At 40.1% G+C, this 9992-nt stretch overlaps 1 protein-coding gene and 1 long non-coding RNA gene across 5 annotated transcripts in view; one reads left to right on the forward strand and one right to left on the reverse strand.

Moving 5' to 3' along the window:
* Positions 1–9992, reverse strand: part of TBC1D22A (TBC1 domain family member 22A) — a 202458-nt gene that overhangs the window by 57980 nt on the left and 134486 nt on the right. The window lies entirely within an intron of this gene.
* LOC127029200 (uncharacterized) overlaps positions 9676–9992 on the forward strand; it is a 2742-nt gene continuing 2425 nt past the window's right edge. Inside the window, exon 1 of the long non-coding RNA XR_007768141.1 lies at positions 9676–9992. This exon is cut by the window's right edge and continues 478 nt beyond it. This is a non-coding gene — a long non-coding RNA (uncharacterized LOC127029200).

The raw sequence follows: 9992 nt of genomic DNA on the forward strand, positions 1-9992 counted from the left end.
AGACTAAAACAGAATATCATGCCAAATTTTCTTTATTCTGATATTCAGAACTAGACAAATAATACAGCCACAGCTCCAACTACCACTTAAAAATTAAGATTTCTCAGAACTTGGTAAACATTTATCACATAATTCTTAGCACTCTGAAGTCAAATGGACACCACCATCTTCCCTCTAGAAAAGGAAAGCATAGCTAATTCATAATTATTAACACACGCTCTCTTTCATTATTCAGTCTCTATAAGAAAGCATGGACATGCACAATTGCTAGTCCAACCTCCAGCAGTAATGGTATTCATCAGTAATCTTCTTGTGAGCCTTTACAATGGCCCTGCTACTTGACTTCAATCAGCTGTAAAGCTCCTTTATTCTGTTATCACATCAGTGTGAGGGAATGAATGCCAAGGATTGAATGCCCTCCTAAAGGAGCACAGTCATGCCGTTAGAATAGCAATGAGCTTCATCTGACACTGCTCAACACATTCTTTCACACTCCCTCACTCTTGCAGAGGAATGCATGCATGACAAAAATAAATATCTGTTGAGTGCAAATGCTAAGAAACATGTCTACAGAATAATATACTAAATAGAGCATATCACAGTTTAATAGAAAGAGTTGGAAGTTGATATAAAGGATGCAATTAATAGACTTAACTGGCAGCAGTTGTGTTCCATTTGTCAGAAGAAAATGATGGGCGGAATAATTATTCTACTAGTGAGAAAGATATTCAGAATTTCAATACAGAATGTCTCATCTGTTAATACTCAATTCTCCTTAAGCTCTTCTTATTTTTGCTGATGCAAGGACCTAAGCATAGACTTGTTCTTGCTCATTTTAATAAACAGAAGAAAACAAGAGATCCAGATCAAAAAATGGATGACTGTTGATATTCTAAGCAGAATCTTTTGGTAGCTCAGCCTGTCTCCTCCCTGTACTGTTTACTGTTGTGCACATTGCTTTTAGCCAAAACAAGGGGTTTAGCCTGATATGAGATCTCTACTAGTATGTCCCCCGAATCTAGACTACCGTATTGACAAAGTTATCAGACAACTCAAGCAGGAAATGGAATTGTCATTCATAATTTAATATTGCTTTTAGGACTGACTCAGAGGTTTTTTGCTTTTACTTTTGTAATTTCAAATACATCATCAACATTCCACCATGAAAGCAAGCTACACTTTAGCAGAAAGAACAAACAAAAGTGCATCTTTCTAGCTGAAGCACATTGGTGGATTTTCAGTAATAAATATATTATAAAATGCTTTACAAAAGTTTATATTTCAACAGTTAGTTATGATAAACTCCACTTTCTGACCAGCTATAAAACTGTGTTTTTCCTCTAGAAATGTTATTTCTACTAAATATTTTTAAAATATTTCAATCAAAACTTATTTTCATAATGATACTGAAAAGTGTACACAATCTTGCAAATATAAGATAGAGTGGCTGAAAGGAGGAAAGACATCAGAAAGCTTGGCAAACAAAATATCCTAAGAAAACTCATTCTTTTTTAGGACATTCTCTTTTAAATCAACACTAGGCTGAAAGTCCATTCATTCTGTAAATTTTATACTTCATAATCTCAAAACCAATGTGTTTACGCTTCTATTTCCTTACATTCACTAAGATATTCTGATTTTTCCCCCTCAGTTAAAATTTTTATATTAAAAAATAAAAAAAATCTTCCTTGAGTGTGAGCTTATGTAAACTCCTGTGCTGTTCTGTTAAGGAAGAAGAGAAAGGATGGTGCTGTAGACTGTGAAATGCCTTTGTGTTATTTGACCAGAAGCAGATTATTTCAATAGTGCACTACACTCTACAGTCCATTTTAGAGCAAACAGGAATACAGTGAAATCTCTCTGCTGTGAAGTATCTGTCAGCATCAACTCCTGCTTGGAGAAGCAGGGAATAACATTTGTGCCCCTTCTGAGGAATAAGGCATTGACGTGGCAAGTGAATGGGGCTTCTGAACACTGTTCTGAGAACATGAGCTGACATCTCAGCATACTGGATATACATTAAAACTTAATGAGTGACTCAACTGATGACGTTTTCTTGAGGACCTACAATGATCCAGTGATATAAACAGCAATTTTTCCAGTAGGAATGTTTTAAATATTGTCTCCTGCACCTCTCAATCATGCTTGTAAAAAGATCAAAACTCAGGATGGAGCTCTATAAAACACCTTCCCCAGTGAAAGTGTATAGCTAAAATTGCATCTGCAGTGCTGCTAGACTTTAGTATATAGTATTTTGGTGACACCCTTTCCCAGTAAGGTAAGGAAGAGAAGGCATCAACAGACATCAGTAAAGAGGTGGGGGATTTTTTTAGTATAGGTGAGCAACAAAAACTTACCATAACTTGGTCACCCCTGAATTGGTCAGGTAGTTGGACTAGATGATTGCTGTAGGTCCCTTCCAACTGAAATATTTTATTCTATTCTACTAATTATTTCCTAACAAATAGTTGTTAGTACATGCATGCAGTAAAACTGAATCACATCACATGTGGAAAGGGGCCAGAAATGATTGCTTGTAACAAGGCCAGACAGCCATCCCCTGCCTCCTCTCACAACAGCACGATAGGGAACTGCCCAGCTAATAAACAATAAAGCTAAATTAGAACAGGATCCTCCTCACAGACATGGGCAGAAGGAAGGAAATGAATGGCAGCTGAGATACCACAAGTCCAAACCCCCCACTGACAGGAGCACAAGAAAGCACTCATAGCTCACACTTGGTTTCAGTAAATAACATTATTCAAAAGAACTAGGCTGTGCCAAAGGTAGATTGCAAGAAGACATATGCTTGATGAGCTAAAGACCTCTCAAGGTTGTTAACATGCTGTTTTTACACAACATTAATGAACTCCTGGGCATCAGTTTCAGGATTAAGCATGAGATTAAGCTTGTAGTTAACACCATGTGCTTTAGTACAGGTATGCATACTTCCACATGTGCTCATCTTCATACTTCCAAGAACTCTTTCCAAAAATGAAGAGTTTTCTGAACCAGGATTTCTTTGTATTCCTGAAACCAATGAAGCAGAAGAAGGGTAAAATGGGGGGGGGGGGGAATTACTGCACTGGTGAGTAAAACATTTAATGAAGATTTAACTCCACTAAGTCTACTTTTCTACTGATACTAGCAGAATTTTTGGAAATGACACTAGGAAAAACCATTTATAGCCACAAGGTGATTGATCTGAAAAAAGCTAAGGTGATAAAATACATAGAGTAGCTTAAATCATACAAATATAAATTCAAACACATCTAAAAGAAAACAGATACCCATTACATTTTAATAGCGAAATGAGTAATTGTTAAATTCCTCCCTAAAAAGTCCTTTGCAGAGACTAAAAATTACTACAATAAAAGCACCTGCAACATTACCCTGACTTTGCATAATTTCCTGTTAATAACCTAGACTTAGCAATATAATGGAAACCCTAATAATGTGGTATTTAGTTCTTACATAAAGGAACAAATTGGAAGAAAAACAAATTCAGAATGATTTTAAATGACTCAAAAAGATAAAAGAATTTCCTTAGTTTCTCTTGATTTTACTATCAGTTCTTCAAGGGATCAAAGCATGTTAACACAACTGTTTTATTCAGAAATGTTAAATACAAGACAACGCATTTCTTCTACACTTTGTTCTTCCTGCTCCCTCCCTGCTCCCCTGCTGAAGGAATACCATTAGGTTTCGCTAATGCTGTTAAACAATATAAATGTCTTGTCTATAGTGGAAAGCTATCATGTTTAAAATTAAAGAAATATTTATTTCCAAATACATGTGCTCCTGACATGTAAACCCATATAGGACTGATACTAATGTTTTGTGAAGAATAAAATGCATCCAATATGTATCTTGCAAGATTGTGGAACTACATAAGATACAAATAATTAAAAACTGGATTACTTGAAACATTGGAGGTCAAATTTGACGTTTGCCTGAGACCAGGAAAAGGAAGCAGTAAAGACAGAAGTAGATCAACAAAAAGCAGGCCTTGTTTCTGTGAGCAATACTAATGTTGGAGATATGCGAGAAACAAAAACAAAGGATGCTATTTAGTTAACGAGGCGTGACCTTGAGAAGAGAAACAAGATGACACCATAAGTCAGTGGGTAAAGACATACCAAGATAAGCACAGGGGCAATCAAAGAGCTACTTGAACTGTGAGTGAACTATCCTAATTAACATACTAGAAAACCCACCCTTGAGTAGGGAGAGCCCCCTACCAACAGAAGCCCCTTCCTCACAGAACATGCGCAGTAAAAAAGGAGGACACTGCGACTTTAAGTGGAGATGAGACTTGCGAGAACCAATAGGAACGAGAGTAACTAAGCAAAACTGTAAAAATACTGATAACTGTTGCTTGAAAGGTATAAAATGCTTTACTGTGTGTTAACCAGGTGTGCTAGCTTTGTGGAGTTACCACCTAGCACCCATCTCTGCGCAGACATGAAATAAACAAATATCTCGGCTCTGTGTGTTAATTGGCTTTTTTGCACACCGGGTGAAAGAATCCTGATTTTTGGGACAACATTTTGGCGACCCAGATGGGACGGCCATAAGGCCTTGCCCGGATCGTCTTGTTGTCCCCGACAGCGGACCGGACCAGACTGAGCTCCAGCGCGCACCGACCTATTGATCGGGGACTCCTCCGGATTCCCTCCGAAGCCGGGGCGACAAGCGACTCAAAGGTGCAACGCCAACCAGAGATATTTGTATCAGGGTGAAAGGGGAATGAATCCTTGGATTGGTGAGTATAAAATTTAATTACAAATTCAATGACTCCCATGGAAGGTTAAAGGGTAAAGTCGCATGTAGACGCTTGGCAACGGGTGCCGTAATTGACCAGGGGGGTCAGAGCCGAGTGCGCATCAAGTCGCCAGGGGGGCGCATAAAGTCGCACGTAGACGTTCGGCAAGGGTTGCCTTAATTGACCAGGGGGGTCAGAACTGAGTGCGCATACTGACCAAGGGGGGTCAGAGAGGAAATTACTGACCAAAGCGGTCAGAGTGGTAATTACTGACCAAAGGGGTCAGAAGGGTAATTACCGACCAAGGGAGTCAAAGCCGGCAAATAGGTAAATTCGGTTAAAATGGGAGCAAGCCAATCCGTGATTCCTCCCTGTAGCCCTTTGGGGTGTATTTTGAAAAACTGGAATAAGTTTGGGGGAAATCTAATGACTAAAGATAAAATGAAAAGATATTGTAATCAATGGTGGCCAAATTATAAATTGGGTTATGATGAAGTCTGGCCAGAAAATGGATCGGTAAACTATAATGCTATATTACAATTGATGTCGTTTTGCCGTTGGATGGGGAAATGCGACGACGTACCTTATGTTGATGCCTTTATGACTTTGTATAGAAAATCTGATATGCGGGAAAAATGTAAGCTAAAGACTGACCTAGTGATGTATACAGCTTCTGAGAAAAAGGAGAGTGCTTGTTGCATAGGCTGTGATGATAGAAAGACTGCAGGGGGAGAAGAGCAGAAAGATGTGCAACTGTTAGTCCCGACAGCCCCACCACTATACAAAAGCAGTGCTGGACAATTGCCAATCGATCCTAATTTACAATCGGGCAATGATAACTTTAGCCCCATTTCCAGCCGGACTAGGGGGCACGCTGAACCAGTTGTACAGGCTCCCCTGAGACAAGCAGTGGGACCGGAAAGACTGCTGGTTTTTATACATGTTCCATTCACTACCTCCGATCTGTTAAATTGGAAACAATCTGTTGGATCCTATAGGGGAAACCCTGAAGGAGTACATCAACTATTAGAAACCATAATGTTAACACATAATCCCAACTGGGGAGATATACAGGCTCTGCTAAATACGTTCTTTACGGCAGAGGAAAAGAGAATGGTGATTGAGAGGGCCAGGGAAGAAGGGGGAAGGAGAAACAGGCAAGAAGATTCTGAGGAGTTTCTGCCTACTAAAAGGGACCCAGAATGGGATCCTAACAGGGGGGGGATGAGGGCTCAACTGAAGCAGTATCAGCAGCTGATACTATATGGGGTTCAGCATGGAGTGCCTAAACCAAAGAATGTGTCTAAGCTTTACGAGGTAAGGCAGGGTCTGGAGGAAAATCCATCTGCCTTTTACGAAAGGCTATGTGAGGTAGCTAGAAAATGGACAGACTTGAATCCGGATGATGAGGCAAATCAGAGGATGTTCAATATGTTGTTTATTGGGCAGTCGACTCGGGATATAAGGAGAAAGTTGCAGAAAGTTGATGGAGCCGGTGGAATGTCGATCTCACAATTGATAGAGATAGCGTATAAGGTTTATAACAATCGAGATGAGAGGGAAAGAAAAGAAAAACAGAACAAAATAAAGTTGCAAGCATCTTTGCTGGCAGCGGCAATAAATGGAAATGATGTTGAAGGGAAGGGTAGAGGAAAAAGTAAAGGAAGAGGAGGATGTGGTGGCATAATGCAGGGAAGAGGATCGCAAAAACGAACCCCTTTAGGGCTAAATCAGTGTGCAGTCTGTAAACAGGAAGGACACTGGAAAAATGAGTGCCCGAAACGAAAGAGGCCAAAGGAACGGGATCATATAGAAAATTCTAATCTTATTATGTTAGAAGATTCAGACAATGAATGAAGGGGACCGGGGGAGAACATTAAAGTCTCCCCAGCTGATCCCCTGGTTCCAGTTAAGCTGGGGAATGAGACCATAGATTTTTTAATTGACAGTGGGGCTACTCATTCAGTGGTCACCAGTTGTAAAGGACCTCTAAGTAAAGTAACTATACCTATTGTTGGGGCAACGGGAAAAAGAACATTAAGGCCATTTTTACAACCAATGGAATGCACAATTGGGGGAGCTAAATTAATTCATGAGTTTCTATACATGCCAGAATGCCCCCTACCTTTACTGGGACGAGATATATTATGCAAACTAAATGCACAAGTAACCTTTTCTAAGAATGCTGTACAGCTCCATATCCCACCTGAAACTGCCTGGAGAGCTCAGATCTGCTTGCTGACAGATGAAACATCAGAAGAAATTGAAGAGAATATTCCAGATGCTGTATTAAATGCAGTAATTCCCCTGGTATGGGCTTCAAAAAACCCAGGTAAAGCAAAAAATGTGAGTCCGATTAAAGTAGAACTAAAAGAGGGGGCAAAACCAGTAAGGGTGCATCAATATCCTATTAGGCTGGAAGCTCGCAAGGGCCTTGAAGCCCTGATAAATACCTTTATTCAATATGGATTACTCAGAGAATGTCAATCTGAATACAATACACTGATTTTACCAGTGAGAAAGCCTCACTCCCAGGATTACCGATTAGTGCAGGACTTGAGGGCTATAAATCAGATAACGAAAGATATACATCCTACGGTGTCCAACCCTTATACTTTGTTAGCTTCTGTACCTGAAAACAATGCCTATTTTACAGTGTTGGACCTAAAAGATGCCGCCTTCTGCATTCCAGTGGATGAACAGAGTCAAACACTCTTCGCTTTTGAATGGGAGAATCCGACTACTGGAAGGAAAGGACAACTGTGTTGGACCGTTCTTCCCCAGGGATTTAAAAATAGTCCCACTTTGTTTGGTGAAGTACTGGCTAAAGAATTAGAACAATGGCGAACTAATAATGATAATGTTACTCTCTTACAGTATGTGGATGATATCTTAATTGGAGCAGATACTGAACAGACTTGTACTGAAGCTACAGTAAGCCTACTAAACTTTCTGGGACTGGCTGGATACAGGGTCTCGAAGAAGAAGGCCCAAATTGCTAAGGAGCAAGTCCGGTATCTTGGTTTTAATATATGAAAAGGACAACGAGCACTAGGGGAAGAAAGGAAAGAGGCTATATGCCGAATAGCAGTACCAAAAACAAAAAAGCAGCTAAGGGGGTTTCTGGGAATGGCCGGATTCTGCCAGATGTGGATCCCCAATTTTGGACTCATAGCCAAACCCTTATATGCAGCCACAAAGGGCCCGGGGGAGTTGTTAGAATGGACTCCAGAGTGTCGGAGTAGTTTTGATGAAATTAAAAGAAAATTGATGGAAGCCCCAGCCTTGGGCCTCCCTGATCTGACAAAACCTTTTCAGTTATATGTGCATGAGAGACAGCAAGTGGCCTCTGGGGTAATGACTCAGATGCTTGGAAGTTGGAAAAGGCCAGTAGCCTATTTTTCGAAACAATTAGATGAAGTGAGTAAAGGATGGCCGGCTTGCCTTCGAGCTGTAGCCGCCACTGCTCTGCTAATCCAGGAAGCCCGGAAGCTCACTTTGGGACAATCAATAACAGTATTAGTCCCACATGCAGTGATGGCTATTTTAAACCAAAAAGGACACCATTGGATTTCTACAAACAGACTGGCCAAATACCAAGCTATGCTAATTGATCATGAAGATGTTACTCTAAGCGTAGTATCAACTTTAAACCCTGCCACCTTGTTGCCAATAGCAGAACAAGAACCTTTACAACATGATTGTCTGGCAACTATTGAACAGGTCTATGCCAGCAGGCCCGATCTGAGAGATGAGCCACTAAAAAATGCAGATTTGGAACTGTTTACAAATGGCAGACTGTTGAAGTTGATGCATGTATGGTACAGGAACAACAGGGATTTATTTGCGAAAGTAATACCATCAAAGCTCAAGACATTTGTCTTGACACTGAGCAAAATGTTTGTCACTTCAAGATACATCCAAAAGAAATCCCTGGAACTGTACTCATATACATTGGGAAAGGATGTGTGTGTATAAGAACTCTATGTAATTTTATAGTCATAGATAATATTACTGTCGGGATAAATAATCACTCAAATACTTGCATTTGTAACTTTACTAACATTATAGGATGTGATTTCAACTATTCAGCTCCGGTTACAACTTATCAGCTAATACAATCCAATTATACTTTAGTTAAGGATCTATTGCTTACTCCCATTGGGATGGATCTCACACTGGTGAAAAAATTTTTACAACATAATGATCTACGCCAGTTGCTGGAACGTGCCCGAGAAGAGGGACAAAGGACTTTAATCACCATTCACCATGACACAGAAGAGATACATCGTGTTTTGGACCGGGTGAAGAAAGATGGAGAACATAGGTGGTGGGAAGCCTTCCTTGGATGGTCACCCAAGACAACAGGCATTCTTAATCTCATGCTACACCCTGTTGTGATCTTGTTATTGCTAACATGTTTATGTTTACTGCTTATAATCATACTGTATTTTAAGGTTTGGCACATGATGAAGCAAATTGCTCTAATGCAATCACCCAGGGTATGCACGCTCATGACTGAGGGAGATAAATCCCTCAAACTTGAAAACTTCCCTATAAAGGACAGGAAAAAATTCCAGCAAGACATATGTCAATGGGAAGGAACCTATGAGCAGTTTTGGAAAATTTTGAAATCTCCTAGAGACTGAAGTTTTAGAATGAAAATATCTAAGTGAGACTTATTTTAAATAAGAACTATTTATCTAAGTCTCAAAGGGGGGAATTGTTGGAGATATGCGAGAAACAAAAACAAAGGATGCTATTTAGTTAACGAGGCGTGACCTTGAGAAGAGAAACAAGATGACACCATAAGTCAGTGGGTAAAGACATACCAAGATAAGCACAGGGGCAATCAAAGAGCTACTTGAACTGTGAGTGAACTATCCTAATTAACATACTAGAAAACCCACCCTTGAGTAGGGAGAGCCCCCTACCAACAGAAGCCCCTTCCTCACAGAACATGCGCAGTAAAAAAGGAGGACACTGCGACTTTAAGTGGAGGTGAGACTTGCGAGAACCAATAGGAACGAGAGTAACTAAGCAAAACTGTAAAAATACTGATAACTGTTGCTTGAAAGGTATAAAATGCTTTACCATGTGTCAACCAGGTGTGCTAGCTTTGTGGAGTTACCACCTAGCACCCATCTCTGCGCAGACATGAAATAAACAAATATCTCGGCTCTGTGTGTTAATTGGCTTTTTTGCACACCGGGTGAAAGAATCCTGA

The sequence above is a fragment of the Gymnogyps californianus genome, chromosome 1, assembly GCF_018139145.2.
Source record: "Gymnogyps californianus isolate 813 chromosome 1, ASM1813914v2, whole genome shotgun sequence".
Taxonomy (NCBI): Eukaryota; Metazoa; Chordata; class Aves; order Accipitriformes; family Cathartidae; genus Gymnogyps; species Gymnogyps californianus.